Source organism: Dermacentor variabilis, chromosome 2 (genome assembly GCF_050947875.1).
Source record: "Dermacentor variabilis isolate Ectoservices chromosome 2, ASM5094787v1, whole genome shotgun sequence".
In the NCBI taxonomy this organism is placed as follows: domain Eukaryota; kingdom Metazoa; phylum Arthropoda; class Arachnida; order Ixodida; family Ixodidae; genus Dermacentor; species Dermacentor variabilis.
Genome location: NC_134569.1, coordinates 163,601,134 through 163,606,859, shown reverse-complemented (window position 1 = coordinate 163,606,859; position 5,726 = coordinate 163,601,134). Strand labels below are relative to the sequence as shown.

General features: G+C 49.3%; 1 pseudogene; it reads right to left on the bottom strand.

The window, feature by feature from the left end:
• Positions 1 to 548: 548 nt before the first annotated feature.
• LOC142570524 (translationally-controlled tumor protein homolog pseudogene) lies at positions 549 to 5,419 on the bottom strand (annotated as a pseudogene).
• Positions 5,420 to 5,726: the final 307 nt, after the last annotated feature.

The following is a 5,726-nucleotide window of genomic DNA, read 5'->3' as shown; positions in this document are numbered from 1 at the left end:
TTGAGAAACTTTCGATATATCCGACCGCCAAGTGTGCTGCGAACTAGACTGGTGTTCCACTTATAATGAATGCGAAAGCATTATATGCCTAATTAGGCGACGATATGTTGGCGTAGTTGGTGTGACCGAAAGATGGTACAAGGAATGGCCGACGGCGCAAAAATATGTCATAACATGCTTGGATTAACGTCAAATTTCTCCTGAAGGTTCCTGTAAACAATGTAAATGAATGGCTCTGAATATAAAATTTCGTAAACCTCAGTCTGGGCGGGAATCGAACCCGGGCCTTCGGGTTGCTAGACAAGCACGATTGCCCGACGCCACAGCGACTTCATCGCATTTTTTTGGAATTTACAACTTTTTTAATGCATTGCACAGCTGTTCCAAAAGCACATAATAAAAAGTGCCCAATGTACCGGAGGGTGTGGACCACTTCTCTCTCTCCTGTGTTAGGTAGACCGCTTTACGTAAAATGACAAATGGCACAAGAGGTTCCTTTTGTCAATGAGTTCGGGTACACTTGCACTGTTCTTTCAGTAAGATAGTGTTCAGGGCCAAGGGCTGCCGAGGACGGAGTTGTCAACGCCTCCGCTGGCACTACTTGGCCATCCCCCTCTGAAGGGTAGGTCTTCTGTCAGAGCTCTCGATAGATTTACATCTTTTTCTTCATCCAGACCATGCTTGAAGATCATCATCACCGCCTTCTCCCCTCCACCATCTTGTTCACGCTACTCCAGTGCCCTCAGCATTGCAGGACTCGCCGTTGAAGAACTGGTAGTCATCCAACTTGGCCAACAACTTTTACAGTGGAGCTGTTAGAAGCTCGCTGAATTTATTTTGACGTGCGCAGCTTCGCCGAGCTGGGGGAGAGAGAGCTGAGAGAGAGAGTGAAAGCAGAATATTAAAATAGCATCGCGCAGTTTAGCGGCGCGCGAGGTTGGGTGGAGCCTAGCAGGGCAGAAGGAGCGGCACGCACGCGTGCGAGAAACGCGGCCCGGATGCGTGCCGTCTCCTGTAGCGTGTAAGGCAGGGGGGTCAGGCGAAGGAGGAGGGCCGTTCTTCTCCGGCGACTAGTAGGGTGCCTCGATGTGTTCCTCGCCCGCCGCTCCGTACACAGTGGAGACAACCACAGTGACTACTGCGGTGTGGGCCATACGAATCGCGGACGCCGTAGTAGACACCTTTGGCGGATGAGGTAGGGACGCGTTGCCGGCGCTCGTTTGTCTTGTGTGCGGTTTGACACTACTTTACTGGCCTTCCTCCAGCTCCGCCGGTCTCTAGTGTTTGGGATAGCAGAGCCACGCGTATTTTTCTGACCGCAGTGGTTTACTTGCTCTTGGTATCCTCGATCTCCTCAGGTGACTTGCCCTCCTCCTACCACATCTCCCGAAACACCTTGGTGCAGGTCTTGAGGCAGTTCTTGTAGTGAGCCTTGGTGAAGCATGTTTCTGTGAGCCGAATATTCAGCACCAGGCCTATACCGCTCTCTACATTCTCATCTGTGCCCTCGTAAACCTCTTCGGCAGAAGGGTTTGCACCATCCAGCTAGATTTCGCCCTGCTTGCGGGTCGCACGGTGACATTCAATTTCGAAGATGCAGTCGTCCAAGAACTTGTACTTGCTGGAATCAGGGAACGTCTCATCGCCGGTGAACATCTCCTCCTATCCTTAAAAATAAGCATGGTCATTTAGATGAAGTGGGATCGCACTCGCTGCTACAAGACAGTACACCTCCGCAACGCTACGGCGACTCCATGGTTTTAGTCAAATTATGTTGGGCCTAGGGCGTGCGTCATTGCACACGTGATGGCGAAGCTAATGTTGAATAGGCGGCGTCACGTAATGAGTGTATAAAGTGACTGTACGAAATGAAAATCATGAATGTTTATTAGAACGACAATGAGCAGTCCTTCGAGTTATGAGCTCCTCGCGGGCAAGCGAGTGCGTTGAGACACTAGGTGCATTTGGATTTGGCTTTACCGAGGCGTAGTTGGAACGCAGGCGAGAGTTTGCGCGGACGTGGAACGAGCGAAAAAAAAAAAGAGTTCAGCAAAGGGATTATAATGCTTTTGAATTCCTACAGGTAAGCAGCCTTAAGTGTCCCTGCAGATTTCACCTCTCTAAAAAAAACGTCTCTTACACAATTTCACAAAAAATAATTTGGATAGTAAAATGTCACACTTGTGTTTAAAAAAGTGTTGTAATTTTGTCATCACTTGGATGCGAGGTCAATACCGGTGAACGCAATCAGCGGGTGCTTCGCCTGCTACCGAGTGGGAGTTTAAAATTATGAAAGGGGCAGGAGTAGTAGAAACGAAATACATATAAGAAAGGACGTCGCAACACCAACGAATTGAGAACCTTTAGCCTGAGGTCAACTACATTCTCTAATATTGCAAGAAAAAAAAAAGCCGTAGCTATAACAGATCACAGCACTCGGCGGAAATTTAGGTAAACTAAACCGCGGGGTTCCCCGAAATTTTCCGCACGAGGCATTCTCATCTCTGCTGTCTTATATCCCTTTCTAAAATTAGGTCCGGGTGGCATGATTAAAGCGCCTCGATCACTTTCGGCTCGACCAATCGAATTACCGGACGGCTTCACATTTAGCCATCCCTGCCGCTTTTGGTGCAGAGTATATTTAGGCTTCCTTTTTCTCGAAGTACATGCTCCGAGGTGTGCGGTGGGGCGAAGCGAGAATATTTCGTGATAAAGAGAAAGTTTAGGTAGAGCATAGCAGGAGCACGGGTTTTGATGGTTACGACGATTAATGGGAGCGTTTACGTCGTGACAGCCAACCGAATATAGAATAGGTGGAAAAGGAAGGAGGTTGTTACAGGGACAGTGGCATGGTAAAAAAAAAGCAAGAACAAATTACAAGGTTCACAAAAAGAGAGGATTAAAAGCGGCATGAAAGACGGCGTGGAAATGAAGAAAAAATGAACGAACGGTGAAGTACAGATACCGGGTAGCTGGCGGATAGGGAATGGACCCGCAAGCCAATCCAATTTCACCGCTCTGTGCAGCGCCTGCTTCTGGCCGGAGGCGTTGATATCTGCTCACTCTCTCCCGTCTGTGCTTGATAGTTGTTAGCCCACCCTTCCCCCGCATTTTGCTTATGTTTCATTTTCCCTAAGAACACAGGCAGCGATTTTCTTGGCGCTACCTAAAAAAAGGCGAGGCTGCCCCGATTGGTGTCTCCCCGGCAGCAGTGTCTGCCCTCTGGCACGTGGGCAACCGCGACGTGAACAGACCACTATGCTGTACCGTCTGTGGCTAGGTGTCGCATTCAGAAACTATTATGCCTTCTTTATTGGAATGGCCAACAGCCCCACGTGCGGTACAAGCACCTGTGATGAGACGCTCTCCCAAATTATCTGTGTCTGCAGCGCTATAGCACCGAGAGGCAAGTGAGTTGCCGTATGCTTGATCAAATAAACAATCGTGCACTATCAGAAATAAATGCTCTAGGCCAGCGCTTCCAAAGAACTTCCGCAGAGAAGGATTCTTTGCGCCACTAAGGTTTCTGCGGTCTACAGGCCTTCCCGATAGACTCTAGGAACGCCGCTACCTAACGATATATACCACGGTTTGCTTGTGTTCGTCTCTCTTTCTCTCTTTCTGTGCCCTTCTATTCTTTCTCTCCGCATCCCACTCACCAGTTCTCTCCGTGCAAGCTTACCCGTGCAAGCTAGCCAACCGGAATTACATATGGTTTACCTCCCTTGACTTTCTACGCATCCTTTCACTCTCCCTCCGGCAACAGGAAAACTGGTCAGGCAAGCTATTGTTCCAGTTTCTTCCACTGGCTTTTTCCCACACTTGCCTCAAGCTGTTGAACCTTGAAAACTGAAGTTGCATGAATTCGTGTGAAGTAGTTTGCGAGCATCGAAGCCAGGGTGCTCGTTTTCACACGCTGCGGTATTGTTGACAGCTTGATACTGCATTGAAATGAGGTCTCGCTTGGCATGATAGGCATCCGAAAAAGAAGGTTGGTGGGATTACATTGTGGCTGCCAGGCTCTCTGTATGATTCATGTACCGAGAAAGACGCAGAAAACAAAAGGAAAGGAAAGGGCGCTTCACACACTTTCCTTTCGTCTGTCTTTTTCTTGGTGTTTTGCGTCTTTGTCAGTGTTTGAAGCATCTAACAACTAGCACAGCAACAAGTCTTATTAAGATATATTCGTATAATAGCCCAGTGAAGTGTTGAGGGTGGGTGGTAGCGTGCTTTGGACGAACTCTCACGTCAATTCTCTTAAAATATGTCAGCACTAGGAGCAAACAACGCGCGTGGCGCCCCTCCATTGGCATTACAGAATACGTCCGCGTTGTCAAGCTAGTAGTAGTAGTAGTAGTAGTAGTAGTAGAAAATGTTTATTCACAAAAGAGAGAAAAAAGATACGGAGGAAAAATGTACAGCGAGTGGAGTCTTCATTTCAAAACTGCTGTGGCCTTGGCTGCTACTTTCGCCTGGATTACCAGTCCGCACTGAGGCTCTAAGTCTGGGCTGGAGAGGGTGGCCTCCCACTGCTCCTGCGGTTGTGTTTGTTTGTCTGGCGGTTTGGGGCCCGTACGCCCCTACGTGACGTGGTAGGCAGTAGGCTGCTTGTTACACCAGGGGCATGTGTCTTTGTAGTGTTGTGAGAATATTCTGTATTTCTGTAAGTTGGGGAAAATGTTGGTCTGGAGCTGTCTCCAGTCCCACGCTTCCTTTACGTTTAGCCCCTTGTGTGGTAGGGGTTAAAGCCATCATTGTTTGCGCCAGTGTTGAAGTATCGCGCCGTAAGCCTGTCCGCGACCTCGTTACCCTCCAGCCCCGAGTTCCCCGGGGCCCAGGTAATCTGGTGTTTGAGTGATGCATTTGTAGCCAGTGGATTAGTCGTGAATCTAGCTAATTTTTGAGGTATTCTGCCAGCTAGAAGGAGCCGGCACGCCGCTTGTTGAATCGGTGACTACTTGTAGTTCTTGGTTGGTCGCGTCCCCGTATTGAATTGCCAGTACAATCGCCGCAGCTTCCGCTTCTGTGACTGTATAGTGCGGAATGGAGATGCTGGAGACTTCTATGTAAGAAGAGTTCACCACCATGGCTGCTGCTGCATTCGATGTATCCCGATATAGGGCATCATCAACGTAAACCAATTTCGGGCTCTGTCCCACTGTGCGTTTGAGATAGTCCACTCGGGCGTTTATTCTGCCTTCCCTTCATTGTGAGTTTGAGACATGTTTTTTGGAAGCGGGGCCACGTGTGCTCTGGCCCGATACGGTGTAGGAATGTTCGTGGTCGACTGGATGGTGTCAATGTCCGCCGGGTAGCCGATGCGCTTGAGGATGTGTCGGCCCGTCGCTATGGAAAGGGGGCATTCTCTCTGGGACAGGAGGACTGCCTCTTGAATTTTCTCGATCGTGTTGGCCCCCATTTCGCTGTTTTCAACAAGTGAAGTCCCGTGACGCCTTTGATATTTGCGCACTCTCCCCGAAATAAACCATAAGTTAAGCCATATTCCGGTGAATTCTGTCGACATGAAGCCAATAAGCCATAAACCGATGAATTCTATCGTGGGAGTGTGATGTCGCGAGCAGGTGATAGAAGCTGCCGAGCAGCATTTGTTCTAGAGAGTGGTGTAGGCACCCGCTGGTGTTTCGACGAGCCGGTTGCCTAGCGTCGTCTCCGCTGCGGTTGCCGACAATTCCGCAGAGGCTCAACAATCACTGAAGTACACTGTC